This window comes from Pseudopipra pipra, chromosome 6, assembly GCF_036250125.1.
Source record: "Pseudopipra pipra isolate bDixPip1 chromosome 6, bDixPip1.hap1, whole genome shotgun sequence".
NCBI lineage: Eukaryota > Metazoa > Chordata > Aves > Passeriformes > Pipridae > Pseudopipra > Pseudopipra pipra.
Genome location: NC_087554.1, coordinates 42,322,648 through 42,344,888, shown reverse-complemented (window position 1 = coordinate 42,344,888; position 22,241 = coordinate 42,322,648). Strand labels below are relative to the sequence as shown.

At 42.2% G+C, this 22,241-nt stretch overlaps 1 long non-coding RNA gene across 3 annotated transcripts in view; it reads left to right on the top strand.

Annotated features, from left to right (window-relative positions):
- LOC135416090 (uncharacterized) overlaps positions 1–19,680 on the top strand; it is a 104,005-nt gene extending 84,325 nt beyond the window's left edge. For 2 of the 3 annotated variants that reach the window (XR_010431436.1, XR_010431435.1), the window contains one exon: positions 19,520–19,679. This is a non-coding gene — a long non-coding RNA (uncharacterized LOC135416090). Of the gene's footprint in view, positions 1–19,519 lie in introns of all 3 variants that reach the window. The other variant, XR_010431433.1, reaches the window with a different exon arrangement.
- Positions 19,681–22,241: the final 2,561 nt, after the last annotated feature.

The following is a 22,241-nucleotide window of genomic DNA, read 5'->3' as shown; positions in this document are numbered from 1 at the left end:
GTGACTTGTTAGTGGGATTTGTAGTCTCTGGGAACAGTGCCACTATAGAGAAGGGGAGTGTGTGAAGATTTTACTCCTCTAATGTAAATTAGGAGCTTGTCTTGAGAGCAAGTTTCTCTCATTCAGGCAAAGCTTAGGTGACCTCAGTCTGAATCACATGGATGTTGTTCCTCCTGTTTTTCCTTTCTCCCAGCTGCTGCTTAACATTTGAGATGGCACTGGCTTGTTATCTGCTCCCCTTCGTGGGGACAGAGGAACCTGTGCTCTGTGTGTGTGAGCATGCAAGTGTGTGTGTGTCTGGCTGCCTGTCATTACAGCACTAATGGAAATACTGCACGGATCACAACTCTCAATTAGCTCCTCGGGAGATTGCTGTGACAGCCAGTTACTGAACAGCAAGGCCTGAAGGAATGAATTAATTTGTAGTACACGGCAGTTAGAGTCACAGTGTTAGCAATGGAATAAGACAGCAATAGACCCTGATTAGGCTCTGGCTGCGTGATGCAAGAGACTGAGGGACAGTCTCTCTTCTCTATCGCACCTCCTGGGGTTAGGAAGGATCTTGGTCCATGAGTGAATGAGTTTAGAGCTCTTAGTTTGGTTCTTGGAGTCACTGCCTGCCTGAGGCTATTTGGCAGCCGACAATGAGCTTTCATTCAACACAGACAAGGGCATGCTGCTCTGCTCCTGGCCTGGAGCCAGGCCACAGCCACTAAGTGAGTGGTATTCAGGGGAGGTAAGGCAATCTTTCTGTCCTCTTCGAACAACAGCTCTCTTCCTTACTAGTTCAGATAAGTGTGTATCACACAGGGTATCCTAAGGCTGCTGCACCAGGGGATGCTAGTGTATTGGCTTTGAAGTGCTACGTTTATACACAGACATAGAGGAGCAAAACATGCTTGGTAAGGCATAAGCATGCAGACAGTCTTTGTAAAGTGTTCCTAGAAAAGTTGGGAATCTTTATAGACAGTCTGAAGTTTCCACAAACAGCCACACATTCCCTGTACCCTGAAGTACCACACTGTCCAAAGATTTGCAGTGTCTTATTCTGACATTCACAAAGCTGAATACAAAGATAAGTCTTGTCTTTTATTAATTATGCAATGACTTTTTCTTAAAACTTGTTTTTTACATATTTTATAGAGATGGCCTATTTGTGTGCAGAGAGGATTTGTCACAGTAGGACACCAGCCTTCCTCTTCCCTTGATCAACCACCCAGTGAGAAGCTATGCAGTCAATAAAGTTTTGCACATGGTACTTGTTTTAGCTGGGTCAGATCTGACCTCCTGAACTGTGTGACGTGCAGAGCTGGGAAGAAATAAGGTGGAAGTAGAGAATTGTTCGTAGAGCAGACCTTGTGGAAAGTAAGAAACATTAGAGGAAGGTTTCCTATGTACTGTTTTCGTGTAGTGAATTTGGTGCTTCAGAACAGAACTCTGCTGTGTTGCTCTGGTAGACTAAGGAATATGCTAAGTACCAAACGGGAATAAATGGCCTGTGTCCTAAGTTCTTTATGTTCTGGAAAGAAATATGTCTGAGTGAAGAGGGAAAGAGAAGTAATTCACTGACAATGCAGTCCCTAAATTTGATTGTCCTCTCTTTATCTGTAAAAGGGACACGGAAGCAACACCAGCAGAGCCTTTTTATGCCATTCTGGTGTTTAGGTGCAAGAGAAGTCTTTTGTTTTAATGGAATTCCCAAGAGTTATTCAGTCTGTGGTCCCTGCACTGTCAACCAACAAATGGAGCAGTAAACATTACCTTTGTTAATAGAAGAAAGGAAATCAAGCTCCTCTCAGCACTGGTGTCCTTGTAACTTGCAAGTCAGCAAAGTTGTTGTAAATGGGCTCCGCAACTCTGGCAGTGCTCCTCCCGTGGGCAGTATTGCATTGGTTTCTTTTATTTTCCTTCATTTTGGAGTGCAAACAAAAGTCCAAATAGTCGATCTGTTCCTTTTTGCAGCCTGTGGCACTTCTTTGATCTTTGTGTCTGCTGCTTGTATTAAACGTGTCCCTTGATGCATGTTCTGGCCAGTAAGTGGTGCTCCCCCCTTCCTTCCTGCAGCTCCATTCTTTGCACAGAGCTAGGAGTGCTGTCATGCATTGCTGTTGCTTTCAGGTGTGTCTCACCCAGACAGTACGTCATGCTTTGATGGAGCGTATTGATACAATAATGGTATTTCTAATGTGAGTCCTAATGGTGTGGTTTTAATGACACTTCTTGGCATTATCCTGTCTTCTGTTCATACTGCTACAGAGGTCCTTGAATAGATTCTTCCCATGCAGGCCACCAGATGAGATGGGTCTCAGCTGGGTTTAAATGCATAATGCTGAAAGGGAAGAGGAGAATATTTGTGTGGCTGACATGGCTATAAGGAGACTAGAAATACTGGGAAAATGAGACCTTGTGATGTGGTAGTTTTTGGATCCACACATCCCAGTGCTGTATTCTTGCCAGTTGAAGGAACATGTTTCTCTGCAAGGATATGTGATTTGGCTGATACATGGGGTGTGCCTTCTCCACTGGCCCTTTACAGACAGGATCTTTTCAGTAACATAATTCACAATGAATTTTGATGGACACAATCCTGATTTTCACACTCTTGATCACTGCTGTCTGTGGTTCTTTTTGCCTGGATATAAAATGCTAATTTGCTGACCTGGTCCTTGTGTTGAGTTTGTTCTTCTAAATGAAAAAGACGACACCAGGACCAAGGCAGAAGTAGTTTGTCCTTGTAGTGATGGTACAGTTTTTGAAAGTAGCAAATAGCTACCCAAATAGTTATGTTGCAGAGACAGAGAGTAAAATATATATGAAGAACAGGGAGGAAGAAATGGACTAAAAGAGACAGGTAAAGAAGATGGGAGTACAGAAAGAGAGGAAAATTGATAAATAAAAAAAGGAGAAGTGACTAAAGCAAGAGAAGAGATTCTTTCCTGATTAGAATTCATGAACTCCATTCTTACATTAAGTCTATATATGACACCTGGCCTTTAATGTGAAGCTGCCTACAAGCATTAAAAATTAAAAGCAGAAGGTAGGATCCATCCATCTCGGGCAGCGCTGCTCCCCTCCTATCTGAGCTCTGCACAAAGCTATTACACATTGATAAATTATTTTGGGTAATAGCTGAGATATTACATTGTTTCTGAGTGAAGGTAAAATCTCTCCATGACATGGGCATTTATCAGGAGCGCATTTCATCCTATTTATTATGGCCGAGACGAGATCGCAGGCTGCGGGCAGAGCTGGCATGTCGTGCTGATCACCTCCCCCATTGCCTCCCTTCCCTCTGTCACTTAGATGATGGGATATTGATGGAGCTCATGACAAGTTAATTATTAACTAAAGATATGCAGTTCACCTTTGCCAGGGGATGGGGCATAGAAGAGAGCAATGATAGTTCTTAAAAAAATAAATATATATCCATTGTATCTTAGGATTCCTTTCTCCACTTTCCTCTCTATTCTACCTGTGGTATTCTACAGCCCACTAAATAAATCCGATAGGTTATATGAATTCCAGTGTGGTCTAGAAGGCCAACATAAATGGAAGAACATCTAAGAACTTCAGGTTTTGTTCAAAAAAGTTTACAAAAAAGTTTTCCTCCATTGACTTGGCATTGGAAGTAAATGGGGAGAAATTTTCATTGTCCACTGAGTAACAAGGGCTTCTCTAACTCTTCAGAGGACTGGAAAGCAAAGCCACAGAATTTTGATTCTGTCCCATAAATGAATACATTCTTTCTTTGTAAGGAAGAGATGTCTTAATGTCACCTGAATATTTCATCTACGCCTTTCCACTGGAGTGCTGGATGTTTCCCTGAAGGCTAACTGGTTTTGCAGTACGGGAGCAGGAAGGTGATGGCTGCAAAGATAATGCTTGCTTGTTCATCAGATCTCCTAGGCTAAACATGATGAGTTTGCCAGCACATGAAGAACTGTGTCATATTTGCATCCTTGTAGTCTTGGTCACTGAGGGAAACAGTTGCTATATGTGAACCTTTGGGTTACAGTATTTATCAGGTATAATAAATAAAAGTTGCTCAATTGATTGGCTGTGGATTGAATAGTCCTTCAGTCTGCAGCGGTCACCTTGCAGCAACACAGCCAGTCAGTACTACCTCATGGTTGTGTACTATGAGTCAGTGCACTAGTGTCTTACTCATTTTGCAGAGAAAATGGCTGAGTTGCAATGGGAAGTTTTCCTGTTAGCAGTCTCATCAGGAAGGCTGAAGTTCAAACAACCCTCTGACTCTGATTCTGCAGTTTGTTGAGTAGGCTGGAGACAAGGCATAAAAGGCAATCGAATGCCAGAGGTAATTAGTACACCATTTTTTGCTCAGCTTCTTCTGGTTGGTCCATAAACTATCTTAACATTAGGTTGGCCTGATAGTTCTAGAATAAAGGAGCCATGGCTATAAGCCACCATGACAGTGGTCAATTAGAAAATAATCATCAAGCAAAAATGTCAGAGTCTATCAAAAGCAGGATTCCCTCCATATGGTCTGTAGTACAACCTGCCTAGTAAGGTTTTACAACTTAAGAGCCCTTCAGAAAAATAAGTGTGGGTTTGTTTTTCAAAACCCAAGCTACTCTAGATGCCAGTTTAAAACTACAGGTGTACCAAATTTCATGGAGGTTGGAATTGAACCATATAACTCATTTAGGACCCATTGAATTCCCTTCCTTGAAGAAAGCATAAGATTATTACTTCTGGAATGGAAAAAAAAGAAAAAGGTTATTTTTCTAGTTGTCTTTTTATGAGCTGTGGTATGGGATACAAGATTACTACCTGGTGTTTCTGCAACAAACTGGTGTCTCCAAAGTAAAATTGTACATACTTCCTTCATGTTTTTCAACTTGAAGTATTCCAAAACTTGCAAAAGCTGCTGGTGTGCTCTCTATTCTTCTGGTGTAAAATGTGCTCTAGTGAAGCACCACTGAGCAGGGTAAGGGAAAACATTACCATTCTTTGAAATCCACCAATTCTGTTCCCTTGGATTAGTGCCTTATACTGGAGTTTCTGGAGCAGACATTTTGTTTTACTCATTTTTGGCTTTTCCTATGAATCTGACAGTTTTGGTTCAGGCTTAATTCTGAAAGATTCTTTAAAAAAAAAAATTAAATAAGCTACATTTCCTATTCCACAGCTGTGAGGATTCTCTCTTTGAAAATACAGATTTCTACTTATTTGTCTCAAACTGGGAAAGATTAAGTACACTTTAAGTAGATGGATTTGAATGTTCAGGTGTAACTCTTCCTCTGTGAGACTATGCTATATGCTCAAGCATCGAAATTGCTGCGCATAAAAGCAAAACTTTCAGAGCCTTCATTTGCTTCATACACTTTGGCTTTTTGAAATCTCCAAAAATCTATTGCTTTTTGAAATCTCTGGAAATTGATTGCTATCAAAGGTATGAGAAAGAGAGATGGAATTGGATTCCCAAGTACAGATAAAGTGAGTGCTGTCTGAAACACGGTGGGTAGATTAGCTTTCTGGACTTCAAGTAAGAAACTGCCCATCACTGCAGTAAGGCTAATCTCCCTGTCCTTGTCTGGTCATAGTGATCAGTGTGCCCTCTACTTAATATAATAAGATATATAATAAAAATGTATTAACAACTGTGAACCACCCTCATCCCCTTTCCAAAACCCCCTGGGATATTCCAAGGTTAGAGGATGTGCAGTATACTCACCTCAAAGTAAATTCACGTTCATTATCTTCATCCTTTTATTGCACACCTTGTCCTTGCCTGTTGCCTCTCCTGCAGCTGCTTTTTATTCCGGGCCTTGGTCTGCAGTGCCTGCCTGTGCAATGTAGCTGTGTTGACATCACTGGCAAAACACTAATGATATAGTACTTGGTGGTCCCATTTCTCTTTCAAAGATACCTTTCTGGTGAGCTTTGTGAGAACCACGTCAGGCTGTGAACTTGTAAATATCTGTTCAGGGGGTCTGGGCTCATATGCTGTCTGTGACTCAAGGCAGAGACTCCATCATTGTTTTCAAGCAATGTGCCCACCTGCTGGTTTTGGTAATGACAAGGCTTATAGCTTTTTTCCTAGTTTTTTATTTTAGCTAGACTTTCTTTGAGATGTCTCATAACTCAAGCTGTAATTACTTATTCAAGGAATGCCTCTCACACTAACATAGGTAATAGCAGGAGTTCAGTGCTCCCAGGCTGTTCATGTAACACACAGTTCTGTAGTGGTATGAATAAGGAGGCAGCGGAGAAGGGATTGCTCTGCTTGAACTTGGAGATCATTATGTTTATAGAATAAGCATTGAAAGCCCATAAGAAAAAGCCTTGTATTGAGAGACAGTAGTATGAAAGCATCTTTGTTGAGATCCGTCTTTTCATTTGGAAAAGTACCTACCCATAATATTAATCTTTTCTGGCATAGAGATGATGATGTGTGGTTATATTACCTGCTGCCTATAGAAATATAAGAGAAATCCATGTTAAGTTTATACTAGCTTTACTAGAATTAGCACAATTTCGAATGTACCTCAGTGTGATTTAGCTGCCCTGTACCTAGGAGACTGTATTCAGTCTGTCAGTATGTGAGGTGTCACAGGGCAGACGGTAGCAGCTAATCAGACAGACCAAGACTCATCAGAACAGGGTTCCTTCACAAGAGTTAGGACTGAATGTGTGGTTTAACCAATGTTGTGTCCCGTTGTATGTGATGGAGTTTTTCCGGAGCCAGGCAGGCAGCCTACTTTTTCTACAAGGCTTTATGACTGTGCTGCTTTATATGGGAGGTCATGTGCTGCTGTGGTGTGCCAGATCAGGTACCCTTTGCTCACATGATACCTTATTGTTTGGTGACTGACACAAAAGCAGCTAAGAAGGTGTAATGACTCCAGGCAGGGGGGAAGTTAAGGAACAGCTGGACTGTAAGGTCACATCTTCTGAGATTGTATATATAGAAATTGGCTTTTTGTGCAGGTGCTTAGCTGTTGGCCTCCACACCAACCAATATAGGTCTAAATATGTCCTTACACCTGCCGTAACTTTTTCAATTGTGCCAAGCTCCTGACATTAATAGCAACTGAAGTGAACATCGCATCAGTGCTGGTGAGGCCACACCTGGAGTACTGTGTATAGTTCAGGAAGGATATTGAGGTGCTGGAGCAGGTCTAGAGAAGAGCAACAAGGCTGGTGAAGGGACTTGAGCACAAGTCCTATGAGGAGAGGCTGAGGGAGCTGGGGTTGTTCAGTCTGGAGAAGAGGAGGCTCAGGGGAGACCTCAGCACTCTCTACAATTCCCTGAAAGGAGGTTGTAGCCAGGTGGGGGTTGGTCTCTTCTCCCAGGCAACTATCAGAAAGACAAGAAGGCATGGTCTTTAGCTGTGCCAGGGGATGTTTAGGTTGGATATTAGGAAGAAATTATTTACAGAAAGGGTAATCAGGTGTTGGAATGGGCTGCCCAGGGAAGTGGTGGATTCCCCGTTCCTGGAGGTTTTTAAGATGAGACTGGATGTGGCACTTAGTGCCATGGTCTAGTAACCACAGTGGTAGTGGATCAAGGGTTGGACTTGATGATCTTGGAGGTCCCTTCCAACCCAGCTGATTCTGTGATTCTATGATTCTGTGATTATTTGTGTTTGGAAAAATTACTTTGTCATCTTTTCATTGTAGTGACAATCCCTTCTTCCTTTTATATCCTAGTTCTAGACTAATGGAAATAATGACCCAACTCTTAGCTTGTCTGTTTTTGTTCTTTATTCCTCAGTATTCTCAGCAATTTGCTTTTCATGTCTTTCTTACTCATAAGGGAAGATAGCAGAAACCTAGCTGGTCTGTCTCCTGTGGTATCCTTTATACTTTGTCTTTTGTATTCCAAGCTGACTGGCAAAATCACTTCATGCTTCAAATCTTTCCTTGTGATCCACTTCAGTATCTTGATGCTTTTAGGTAAATAACTGGTTCTGAGGTCAGTAAGAAACTTGATATTTATTAGCATTTATTTGTCTTAAAATTTCTTTACTAAAAGCATATTTTTAAATTATTTTTTTCTTAAAGTGAATCAGTCACTGTATTTCACCTTCTTTCTGCCACTTATTTCAGTCTTGCCTGTTGTGTCTCACCTGAGTCTTCACATGGATTTAGGCAGTAAACTGAACAGTTAGACCTTGACCCTGAGGGAGGTGTGGTGGCTTTGAGTGGTACCGTAAAATAAATCGTTCCTATTAATGATGTGCTCTAGGCCAGACATGGTGCTGCCTTCCAAACATGGCAAGTACATACACTGGAAGCCATGACATACCACTGTGCTCGTTCTGTACACAAGCAAGCATTGTGCACCCCCACACCCCCACCTTCCCCCTACCATAGCATAAATGGAGGATCATATTCCATATGTTCCCAAGTCAACCCTCAGAAACAGTTTAAGCAGCTTGGAGAAACACACAGCAACTTAAAGGGTTAACCATATAGTAATTGGAAGGGGGAGGGGGGAAACAGTGTAATGGAGGGGTGAAGAGTTTCCATAAACCCATTGCCTCAGCTCAGAGAAACTGCTAAGGGGCAGTGGTCAGAGAGAAACAGAAGGAGAGAGAGAGATATCAAGTGTAGTAATCAGAATGAAAAATGGAGCTCTGGTTACTTTAAACAAGAGCTAATTTATCACAAGAACGAGTGGATAAGTAGCTGAGTTTCAGGCGTTCAGTAAGTTCCCCGTTCTGCTCCAAAAATTATTCCACCCCTGTCTCCATGCTCCCATAAATCATCCCCTTCTTCACTTCTGCTCCGATTACCAATTACTCCTGCCTACGACACGCTTTCCCCTGCCCGACACAATCTGATGGGGCCCTGCCTTTTAATTTTACAAATGCTTTTTTCTTCTTGCTTCTCAGTTCCCTATCCCTACTCCTCCCCTCCCAAGTTTCTTTCTGTATCTTTGTTTCCCCTTTCCCTCCTCATCTACTTTTTTTTTTAATTTGAAGAGAAGGAGGGCATGAATGTTTTCTGGCACCTCCCCCCATGAGGTTGACTGAGCTGAAGGAGAGGAATAGAAATTAATTATTTTCCCAAACCTGAACTCTCTTTGGGTTTATGAGCCTTCTCCCTAAGCACCTGACAAATTCTAGATCCCATACAGCTATATCAAAGGTGAAAGTCTTGTTCTTGAAAGGATGTGCTGCTTTTTGTTGAGTCTTTGAAGGAAAACACATTTTTTTCCTTTTTTCCCTTTTTCTTTATTGTACACAGAGCTTTTTTGCAAAATAGAGATATTTTCTGAGCTTCACAGCTGCAGGCAGGAGAATTTTAATTTATATTATGCTGTGTTATTTTTCTGCATATGCTTCACCACTGCTAATATTTACACTGGATTACTTCTAGCTAGCTGTCATATAAATACAGAGGAACTGATCTGTGCTGAAACCCTGATAATTTAAACAAGGGCCACACAAGAAATTTTTGTTGGCTTCGATGATTCCATACATGAAACTGACTTAAACCAAGCTTGTACTAACAAGCAAATGTCTACTTTGGGAGCATGTGTTGAATTTATTGATATAGTTACACTTTCTAATATAAAACCTTTGAAGCTACTTATGAATGGTAGTCTAGCGTACTGTAAGTCTGGTGCACTATTTAGATGCTGGATGGATATGGATTGCATATATAAAAATCCTAGAAATAGGTTTCAAACATCAAAGAATTAGCATGCAATAATGTATTGTTTTTCTTATATATATTGTTTCACAACATGAATTATTTCTGAATGTTTGCACAAGATGCAGTTGGAGCATTTGAAATCACTGTATGTCACATTTATCAGTTCAGTATAGAAGGAATAGTTCTATTTGATTTTAGTGGAATAGTTTTTGGATGCTTAATTAATTAAGACTTAAATAGCTTGTGGAAAGTAAAAAAGGTTTAGGAGGGCTAACTTGCATGAATCCTAGAGATGCTGGCAACTCCTAAGTTGGAAGACTCATCCCAACTGAAGGGAAATGTTTACACAGGTCATCAGTCTGGCTTAATGTGCACAGTTTTTATTTCCACCTGTAAGACACTCAACCAAATTGCCTTGAGGTTTACTGAATATGGAAAGAGAAAACTCCCTTGCCCTGCTGAGAACAGGGTAGGCAAAGTGACAGCTCTGCCTGCTATGCTGCAGAGAAAGCGGCTGTCCAGAGCCGATTTTTGTGCAGGATAATGGATGGAGGAGATGGATTACCAGGTGATAAATCACACAAAGGAATTGGCTGGTGCCAGAACCCAGGAGCAAGGAAATAGCTGGCATGCTCTGCAGTGGGTATTGCCATCTCCATCTGAGGAGCTGCAGCCTTTATGCATAAATAGTAAGACAAAACAGGAGTTAATTATACTGCAACTTCTTGACATAAGGCCTTTACAGCAAGGGTGGCAAAAGGAGCACATCATTTCATGTGTATCTGGCAGTTTATCTTTTTTCTCTTCAGGGAAAGAGTTGAGAAAATCCTCTGTGTTCTCATTTCCACTCTCTATTCTCATTTTGTCTTTATTCCCATTCTTTAATGCTCTAAGTACTGTTTTCTGACCAAGGACCATCACAGATATCTTTCAATAAAGAAATAGAGGAACTAACTGAGCATGACTCAAGTCATTCCTATCCCACATGATTCATATATACTCCCTCCATCCTGTCAGGCAAAGAATGGTTGCTGGCACTCACTATGCAGCTTGGTAATCAATAATACTGCTGCACGTCACCCTAAAGACCAACGATACTCTGAACTCATTGTACTCTGGGCTGGGCAATCCATGCATAAAAGAGAGTTACTTGGAAATGGTGGAAATTTGGCTTCATCCTCAAGCATCTTCATGTGATTCAAAATACAATATTATGTTGGGCACTTTTAAGTACCTCCAAAAAGTGTGCAAAGGTGCACTCTACATTGGAAATCTTTCCATTAAGAGCAGTACAAAGTAATTCTTAATTCTGCTATTGACTGTGCACATGAAAATAGAGCCTAAAAGAGAGCCATGCTTCTGATATGCAGGGAATGCTGCTGACTCAAAGTCCAGACTTGTCAGGGTGAAGTGCATTCTTCTGTTTATCTGTATTTATTCATAATACTTTATTATCATTAAAAGCATAATGGAGAAAGAGGTTATTGATACTGTTATTTAAAAATTTGTCTTTGCTGAAGAGAGAAGATTCACGGAATCACAGAATCACAGACTGGGTAAGGTTGGAAGGGGCCACTGTGGGCCATCTGGTCCAACCTCCTGGCTCAGGCAGGGTCATCATAGAGCACATTGCACAGAATTGCATCCAGACAGTTCTTGAATATCTCCATTGAGGGAGACTCCACACCCTCTCTGGGCAATCTCAGTGTGAGCTCCCCCACACAGTAAAGAATTTCTTCCTCATTCAAGTTCAGGTGGAACTTCTGTGCATCAGTTTCTGCTCATTGCCTCTTGTCCTATTGCCTGACACCACTGAGAAGAGCCTGGATCCTTCCTCTTGACACCCTCCCTTCAGATACTTAGAGACAATCATCTCTTCTCAAGGCTGAACAGGCCCAGCTCCCTGAGCCTGAGCATCTCCCTCATCAGAGAGATGCTTCTGTCTCTTAATAATCTTTGTAGCTCTCTGCTGGGCTTGCTCCAGGAGTTCCATGTCTCTGAGTACATGGAGGAGCCCAGAACTGGACACAGCACTCCAGATGTGGCTTCACCAGGGCCAAGTATAGGGGCAGGATCACCTCCCTTGACCTGCTGGCAAGGCTCTTCCTAGTACATCAGAGGTGTCTAGCACTGGGCTGACATCAAAATGGAAACTACTGAACTAAACTGAATATTCCTGACTTGGGAGTATCCTAGTCCCTATGGCCTGTGTAGGCAAGAAGATGACAGTGGTGATCCTCTTTTGATAGAACTGTGGAGGAAAGTTGCCAGCATAGAATCAGATGGGAATGCTAAACAAATGGCACTTCTGCACAGTGTTTCCAGCATGTCAGATTTCCTGAAATGTGCAGCAAAAGGAGAGCTTGTGCAGCTCTCTAAGAGGCTAGGGAGCAGCAGAAAGTCCCTAGAGAGTTAATGAGAGAAAATCTTTGAACTTATCTTTTCAGAAGAACAATAGTCCATGGACATGTAAACTTTGCCCCATAAAAGTTTTGGATATAATATCTAAAGTCTTGTGTGACTTGAGACTTCTTTAGTAATTGTAACCTGACACTGTTGTTTTAAGTAATGTAAAATATTTGACCGAATCTTGGCAAAGTCACCCAGTACACATGGAATTAGTTCATAGCTGTTTCGTGACTTACAGGATAACTAAGATTCACTTTACCTATATGGGCACTAGCTTAACAGCTGATACATCAGCAGGCTGGTGACACTGTCTCTTTTAGGTGAAGATCCTTGACGCTTTACCTGTATTTTTTGAACATAATTTTAAAATGGTAGTTCAACAGTAGATTAATCTTCCATCTGGCTCCTCCCAAGGACCTGGCATATACTGAACAGTGACATGACAGATCCACTACCTTGCTCTACTCATTGTTGAAAAACTCTGCATGACTGATTTAATGTTCAGAGTTTCCCTAGAAATACCCACTGCTTCAAAGAAGTCTCATTCTAGAGAAAAAGGTGCTGACCTTAGTTTGCCTTGAATCAAGCATTTTTAAACTTATATTTATTAGATGCTCTGACAGCTACATTGTTTCATGGCAGTATGAAATTTGACAGGGAAGGAACTTTTAAAAGGATTCTTTTTTGTTGTTGTCAATATCTGGCTGCTAGAAGTCAGTATTTCCTTCCTGCAGCTTGTGTTTTTCTGGGAAAACACTGACATGCAGGCTCTGTGTCCAAACAGAGAGACAGTTGTGTTGAGTATTCTGAAACCTTGCAGAGCTGTCTAAGACTGCAGTCAGAGACTGCTGGGCTTGCCTGGACTGCCTTCCACCCCATTTCATTTTCCTTTGGACCTGTTAGGAGCTTCCTCACAGCCCCCATATATAAGAAGCAAGGGCATTGCATTCTCTTTATCACCTACCAATTCGCCTTCTGTGTAACACCAGCTGTCCACTCCCTAGTTCAAGCAGCACTGACTTTGCTAGCTGGGAGCAAGAGCATATCTGAGAGATTCAGTGGTAGAATACCAATGAATTTGAGGTGGAATAATTTTTTTTTTAAAACCCAGATTTGATGTGGGATCATGGATGTGCCTGAGGCTTTACCTGCAGAGCAACTATGGCAGAAACAATGGCCATCAATGATTTTCCCTGCTTCCTGTTCTCAGTACTGTCACCCTCCAACCAGAGTATTTTGCTCGGGAATCTGAAGAGAAGGTTTGTCCCTCCCTCCCCAGCTGGGTCCATGTTAGTGCACCAGGAAGGGGACTGAAAACTTCCTATTTGTTCCACAGAAGGATGGTGGGCCTCACTTGGATGACTGAATGTTTACGATACCATCACTGTGAGAAAGGGCCCTTCCCTTCCCATATTGAGAGATCTTCAGGCTAATGGTACCTGCCACATCCATTGTGTCTTGAAAACAAATCTCAGTGAGGAAGGTTATCATGGAGCTCCTGATCTGATCCCCTCATATGTTGGTCACAACAAAGAAACCAATTAGGCTGTACTGCCTGCTTGCATAAGCCTCACTTAGGAGAGAAAGGAGCTGGCAGGATTAGGGATGCACTGGAATAGAGGGAAATGTCTCTATTTCAGAATCCCTGCCTAGAAAAAGTCATCAGTACCTTTTTCAGTTCTGTTAGTTTTTCAGTGACAATAACAGTGTAAAGGGACAGGACTTAACACTTGAACTAAAGCATTCAGTGTGAATGAGTCATCTAATGCATTCACTCTCCTCCTATAGCAACACTTACCTGCTGGTTGCTAATTATCTGACATTGATTTTTCCAAATAATACTGTACATTTATTAATTTTCTGCAATGAATTTAGTTAAAAAAGCCCATTTTACTCTTTCAGAGGAAAAAGTGGAGTTTATGTGTGTTCTGAGGAGAGAGACATGGTTTCTTCATGCATACACTAAGATGTCTGCTTGCAAAAGCTTTAGCCAGAAGGACAGTGAGGCACAGAGAGAAAAGCAGACTTCAGAAGGAACAGACCATGGAAATTTTTCACTTACCCTTTTCTGGAAGTTGACTTTGGGATTTCTTACTTTTGGGATATGGGAAATACAAATCTAACACTGATCTTTCTAGAGTCTTAGAGCAGCAAAGTTTAACTCTATTCTGTTAACACTCAAGTCTTCATTAACATAGAGTACTGGGATGCCAGAGCCACAGATAATGGGGAAAATGAAAAATACATTTACAAAACCTGACTTTGAATATGTTATATGTTACCTTCTGTTAGCAGTTATGCAGAATTAACCTTATTGACTTTGGAATCAAAAAGAAGCATTTGTGATCTTTTGCGTTATAGTTTGATTGAGGCAGCAGGAAAGGATGCAGGGTTCGGTTCCTCCCTTACCAAAAGAATGGATCCAATCCGTAATTTTCCAGGAAAGACATGGAGAGAGGCAGGAGAACAGTTGCACTGTGCCTGTAGTATTTGTCAGGGCCAGACACATAGAAGCAGTAGAGCATTTCTTATTGATAAGGCACAAGAAATCAGAATACAGCATGATTTTGTGAGACCTGATTGAGTTTACTCATGACAAGTAACGATACCTTTATGAAAACAAGCACATCACTTTTGGAGTCATTAGGCTTCAAGTACTCACACCTTCCCATATGGGTTTAACCACCATTTCATTTATAGAAGTACAGGAGAGACAAATAGCTATGTGTTTACATTGCAGCATGCACTATTGGCCAACAGCTTTCAACAGAAACCACTCACGTGGTGCACCAGAGCCCAGCTATGGCTATATGACCTTAGTGATTCTACAGGGTTCATCTATTTCTTCTGGAGGAAAAGCCTCCAGGGTTTATGGTAGTAGGCTTTCAGCTTCTGGTTAGGAAAAATTTTGAGCTCGTGTAGCTTTCAGGGAAGTAGCTGGTGTTTCCAGGTGATCAGTCTTATTCTGAATTGGAACTTAGGTTAATTTTGGAGTAGCCTGGCTCTTTTTATTATGTGCTTATTAATGAGGATGTTCTGGATGGGAGTTTTTCATTCCTTTCTATAGATGTGCTTGGATTTTTATAAGAAGATATGTCCTATAAATTAACAAGTACATATTTATTGCGGTCACTTCAAATACTCCCCGTGGTTCACAGTACAAAATGTGATGCTTCAGACTACCAACAGTCTGCCTAATTCAGCTTACTTTCTCAAGTCTTTCCTGCTGTGGTAGGGCATTTCTCAGACCACCTACCAAGCTGCATTTTTATTGTTATTAAATGTCTTCATCCCTAAGTGCTAGAAATCTATCTCCTTTAATTCAAGACACTAGTATCTCTGGAGAAATGCTTTTTTATATTAGTTCAGAACAAGAACAGGCTAGCTGAAAAAAAAAAAAAGTACAAGGAGTCTGTTTATGTTGCTGAGACCCCAAAGAGTGTGTAAGAAAGTACAATATTGTAGTAAAGAGACTATGGCACATCACCATTGCTTGCCCCAACAAGGGGACTTAATTACCTAATGTTGAGCCGTAAACCATATACCATTAGCAGGCAATAGGGTTTTTTCTGCAGTTTATACAGTAGTTTTGTACTCTTAAAGGAAAAAGACCTGCACAAGAGCAAAAATGAAGATGGGATAAAAAGCAATGAGATAGCTGGCTTTGATAAGATAACTGGCTAGAGCTTGTTTATCATGAGTTCAGAAAATCATTAGATAAGGTGGCACAAGGTGATTAGTGGAGGAATCACAAGGGTGGCTGAATGGGAGGACAGCAACAGGTACTCCTGAAAGTCGAAGTATTATGCTGAAAGGAAGGTTTTCTCAGGAGCGATCTTGTCTTGACCATTGGCCTTGGCCAAATGATCAGTATGGTGCTGATGAAAGGTCCAAAGCCAGGAGGCATTTTTAGCATACAGATGCTTCCAGTAGAGAAATGGAATTATTGTGCAATGTTCTGAGAGCCTGTTACGGCCACTCCTGAAATAACACATACAATTCCAGTCACCACCATCCCAGAGGGACGGGGACAAAGTGCAACAGAGCACAGAAAAGTACTAGGGTGACCAGTCATATGAGGAATGTGTTTTGCAGGATATGAAGAACTTTGCTAGTTTAGTCAGGCAAAATGAGGAAAGAGGGGATATGATTTCTGCCTATAAATACATCAAACCGCAAAACCCGCAAGAGAGAGCTATTTAAGCTTAAGGACAATGTTGGCACAGGAACAAATGGGTATAAACTGGCTGAGAATAAATTAATCTGGAAATTAAACAAAGGTTTCTAACCATCAGAAAGAAAAGTGAGATTCTGCAACATAAAGAAAAAAAAATTAATTTTAAGATGGAACCTGATCTTTTATGAAAGGGCTTCTGTGATGACACTGATAGGAGGAAAAGAGTGGACTGTATGACCAAGGAATCTCTTCCACTCTGTACTCCCACTCCCTCACCCTATACCATGCCACTTCACTTCCTTGGTATCCTGAGCTCTACATACTCCTGCTCTGAAGGCATCATGGATCTCTTATCAGAATTCTGCATTGTAATAGGTTGTTTTTAATCCTCCCCATACCTCCCCTATTTTTTTTCCTTGCCAAGCTTGCTGGGCTGTAATGTTTCCCTTTGTGTAATCCATCACAGACACAATGTCGCTTGTGCAAATTAAAATGCACCTCGGAATAATAAAAAAGGGTCTTTTTTTTTTCCTTCCTTCCCAGCAGCAGTTCCTCAACACAAACCATTTGTCTCCAGGAAGAAATTCAAGCATGTTAACCCTGTGTGTGCTCCTGTGGGGTACACAGCACCTCTGGTGGGAACAACACTTAATGGAGACCTTGCAGTTGTGGACCTTGCAGATAGCTGGAATTCTAACCCACTTCTTTTCTTGTAAAAACATTGGTGATAGGGTCCAGCGCAACAAATTAAAGGTCCCCCATGTCAAGACAAAGATGCAAGCCAGGAAAACTACATAGCAAACCATGTGGTGCTCCACAGAACTCATATGGTCTGAGGTGAACATTGTACACTGGGACCTTTAGAAACAACCACTGTAAACTATTTGAGTGATAAAAGAGTCACCAGGCTATCCCATACTGCTGTACAGTTCCAGAGGCTATAATTGGCCTGTGGGTCAGACATTGGTCTCTTGTGATTTAGAAGTAAAGTTACAATGAACCGTTGCTGAATGAATTCCATCCTTGATGAGATACTGCATGTTAAAGGTTAAGTCAAGGACAGGATTTTATTTCTTCCTTCTTTCATTTGGAGGGAGGGCATGAATTTCTCCTCAGTGGCATATAAATTCCATGAAATTAAATATGCATTTTAAAAACCTATTTTATGTGATAAGAGAGATCCGGAATTGGAGTGAGAGATAGGCAGGTACTAGAGGATCTGACTGCTTGGAAATAGAGATGGTGGGGCATTACACAGCCGTCTAGGCTGGAATGACATGGGAATAGCAGTGGGGACACTAGATCAAGACTGACTACATTTCCTGTGGAGGAGACTGGTGCTTTGATAGAAGATGCTTTCGTAAGGTCATTATCAAGAGACAAGACATCTTTATGGTTTGTGTCATAGGCTTTTGGTTTCAGGTTTTATACATCGTAGATTTTGCTCAGTTCAGCTGGATGATTTTTTTGCTTTCCCAAACAACTGTTTCACCCTAGACTTTGACTCTCATCACAGATGTTTTATTTACAATCACAGTTAAGACTGCCTGTGGTTCACCTTATAATCCTGTAGGATCAGTATTCCTTACTCTCGAGTTCCTCTCTTTCTCCCTGTTTTCCAGTTCAGGAGCTTTCTAAGCTCTTCAGTGTGTGACCTTATTGGGAACTAATGTTGGTGTTAGTGCAGTAACACATGGTTTTCCATGTCAGGCACATGGCTTGAATCATCCATTTTGACTTGGGGAGAAAGCATGCCCCAAAGCAGGAGCCACGCAGGATGCAGAAAAGACAGCTGGAGTATAAGGGAAAAAAAGGGCCAAGCCCAGCATGAAAAAAGCAATTCAAAACCTCGGGTCTCTGTTGGAGGAGATATCTTCTGCTAAGTGTCTGTGACCATAGCCACCCCTCATAGCAGGAGGGAAAGTAGCCAGCAGGCCTCAGATCCAAAAGAAGACAAGTCCAAGCTGGTGTGCAGAGCCTTCCTGCTTGATCAGGCCTTACAGAGTTGTTGTCTGCAGTGACATGAGGATGCCTACCTAGTTCATGGACAGTTAAATATGTGGATAACCTCCTCCTGTGAAGATGAAGTGAGCCACAGGAAGGAATTTTTATGCTTATCTGCAGGAAGGTAAAGCTTTCTGTGGAGTTTGAATCTGGGGGAAAATTCTGAATGATATTGGACACTGTGGTACTCATCTGTACTGCTTTCCTATCTGTCTTATGACAGTGTCCCATCGTACCCTTTCATAATTACTAGGGCAGTGTGGGAAGAAGTTCATGATCATATAGTGCTGTGCAATCCACATCCTCTTACAAGTCTTCTGCACTAGCATCCAATGCTGGCCTGACCCTGTCTATTGAATTCAATTCAATGTGGAGCAGCTGAAACTCTTGGCTAACTGGAGAGAAGTGATTACCCCTTTTTACCCTGCCCTTTTCTGTGGAAACCAAGGGGAGATGAATCAGGTTGTTGACTCAGAGCAGAAGTAACTTTATAGTTGTGTGCTTCTCTGGAAAGCAACCGCACTGCTCTCTACCCCTATCTTGTTTTGTGATGGTTTCACTGCTCTGACAGCATGAAAGATGTTTGGTTTTGTTCCTAATGGTGTTATCATTTATCATCCTCTTGTAAAGCCAGAACCTACTGCTCACCCGTCCTCCCCCTTTGTTAGGTTTTCTGCTCCCACTCCACTCCTGCCCTGGTAGGGAAACTGCTTGTATGCCTGAAACAAACTGTCTGTCCACTGGGTATTAGAAAAGGGGAGTATTATTTCTGCCCCCTGAAACTACTGTTGTGACTAATGGCGATGCTTTGACTGGGTTTCAGCTCTTGGGCTTTGGAAGAGCAGCTCCAGTCATGGAGTGGAGAGCTGATAGTAACCTTATTTTATCCCATAGAGATGGTAGCTGATCCTCAGTCTTGGGAAATCTTATATAGCTAGTGTCTGTGGAAGGACGTAAGCATTCAAATGCTAGAAATGAAGAAAGGGATGCAGCGTGCAAAATTCCTACCCTTCAGGTGAGTCTGTCAAATCTGCTTGGGCTATAGCATGCCTGTGTCAGAACTGTGGAATATGTGGGGCTAGCACAGAACTGAAAGAGCATCCTACCATCTTCTGTCTTGTATCTATGTCCCAAAATGATTCATAAATAGCCCTCTAAACTGCAGATCAATGGTACGTCAGTTTCTCTAGACAAGCTGAAATAACTCAGAGGAAGGCAGAAATATCTGATGGGTTTTGAAGATGACAGCATGGAGACTTACTATTCACCCCTTCCTTCCTGCTCTGGCAATGTTTTCAGATAACAACAACCTGAAGCTTGCAAAAATGTAGTTTGGAGCTGAAGGTATGCAGCACACCGCTACCATTTGTGGTGTAAACATGAACTGCGCTGAAGGATTTGTTTTTCCTTCCTTCCCCGTCTCACTTCTGGTTCAGCAGCAATGGTAAGTCTCATCTCTAGAAGCCTACAAGCATTGTATTGTGTTTGTAGAATTACTGTGTACACCCTGTATGGGACTCCTCACCCACCTTAAAGAATTAGACTGTGATGGTGAGGCTCTTGCAGCAGGGCCAACTCTGTGAGGTTTTTAATGATGTGAGCTCCTTTAGTGGGAGAACTGGGTCTGGTGTCCTCTTAGTGGTTTAGAAGGGCATGCATTACAAATCTACAGCTCGGATGGTGGTACCCTCTTTGACGTCAAGCTCCTCATGGACCAGGTTGGCCCTATGCTATTAGGTGTCTTCCAGGAAAACAAAAGTTCACTTCACTGTCTGGCACATCTGGACATTATTTCTTAAATGAACTCTTTGTAGTTCTGTATTTCTTGCCAGTCAGACGTGCAGTGCTTAGAATTGTTGCATTAAATCGGCTCCATAACACAGTACTATCTTTGCTCTTGCTAGACTGAGAAGAATTTTGATAGGTACTGGACCTCAGGCAGAAGCCCATTTTGGTATGAAATCTTCCCGTAAGATGAATGATCTCATTCCATGGGTAGGCCATCATCCTTTTTCTATACATCTGCCAGAGTTACCAGAATTAGACTCTTACTATCCTTATTTATAGAGCAATATAAATGTTCTGAGCATTTTACACATACCTAAAAGAGAAGATTCTCCCTCTTCAAGATGCTGACAGTATCTCATGGGAGTGATGGGACAATAGCTCAAGTTCTGAGGAGGCCCAACATGGTGGAAGAGGAGCTCAGAGCAGAGGTCTGCAACAGGAGTCTGTGAGAAGAGGGAAACTGTTGGTAACAATTTGGTGCAGTAAGCACCAATTGTTGTGGCCAAGGCGATGATGGGAGAAGCTGAGAGCAGGTGACAAGGTAGAAGGCTTAGGAGTTGACTACTAAGAAAAGAGGGAACTGCAGGCAGTAAAACTGCTGTCAATGAATGGATTAAAAGCAACCTAGCTAACAGCCCTCTGTGGCGTATTAATATAATACGTAAATAAATTACACGGACCCAGCTAGCTTGGTTGAGGGTTCAGCACCAAATCCTCTTTATTCCAATCAGACAACAACTTATATATGCACCTCAAAACAACACATGACTCCCTTGACCAATCACCATGGGGTAGCTCACTGCCCATGTGTGTGGGAGTACTTTGGGATTTCATTTCCCAGGATGCCCCATCCAGCAACCTTCCTGTAACCCGACTCCTACAGCGCTCCATTCCTTTTCTGATCTCAGCACTGAAAAGATTGAGAACATCTGCACCTGCCCCACTCTCCTCCTACTGCTCTGGCTGCTGAGAAAGAGGGAATGATGTTGGTGACCATCATTAGCAGTACTTACAGTTCATCTGCCAGAATGGGACAAGGGCTGAAGTTCACTCGTAGTTGGTACTAGTCCCTCCAGCCAGAGCCTTGCCTTTGTGGCTTGGATAGAGATCACCAGCACCTGAAAACCATTCCCATGCAGTCACAGGTAGTCCAGTGCTGGGACTCGTGCTGTCACCTCACCAGGCACTGGCTATGGGTGTTGAAGGGTTGCTACCACCTGTCTTGCAGAGCTGGCGCAAGAGTTGCAATTATTTTCTCCCTGATGACTGTTGAGACCACATGCAATGTGTTTTGCTTCTCCTTCATGATATGTTACAGAAATCCTTCATCATCTGCAACTCTAGTTTCCAGTGTCAGTTTATGGTTCCCTAGACTGCATGCAGACTCCTGTTTTAGGTACATCTAAGCTTAATAGCAGTGGAGTTGCATGGGTTTTTACCTCTCATTTATGGATCCATATTCCTCTGTGACTACAAACCACAAGTCAGCAATGCCACCTGTTCAAGTCAGTGCATGTGGTCTGTGCTGACCTTCCTCCACAAGTGTGCTAATGACTGTGGGAGAGGGCTGCAAAGTTTTGCTTTTTTGTATATCTGTGGTAATGGGCAACAGCTTCTAGATAGAAAGATACCCTTGTTCTTTCCCCTCATCCCCCTGTCTGACTTGGTGTCCAGCTTGGGGCTAAGCACTCCTGCTGCCTTTTATTAATCTTCTCCTGGGACAGCACTATCAGCAGCCCATCAACATTCAACATGCCCTCAGTCACTAGTGCTAACTCGATTAGGGCAGTGAGGAGTGACTTACAGGGGAAGCTCTTCTCCACAGGCAGTATTTGCATACAGTGATTGATGCTGATACCACCTCTGAACACATCCACATTTTGCATTTTAAACAAAGCAATTGCTGTAGAACTGCTCCCTGTCATTCAGTGGGATTCCCAGTACCAGTGTAGGATGTACATTCCCTTTCTTAAAATGGACTCTCTCATTCTCGAAGAGGACACTCAAGTGGAGTGAGGAGAAGGTCACTGACTCCACCTTATGTTTGGAGGAATAGAATCACTGAATCATAGAATCAACTGGGATGGAAAAGACCTCCGAGATCATCAAGTCCAACCCTTGATCCAACAACAGTGCTGCGGTTACTAGGCCATGGCACTAAATGCCACATCCAGTCTCATCTTAAAAACCTCCAGGGACGATGAATTCACCACCTCCCTGGGCAGCCCATTCC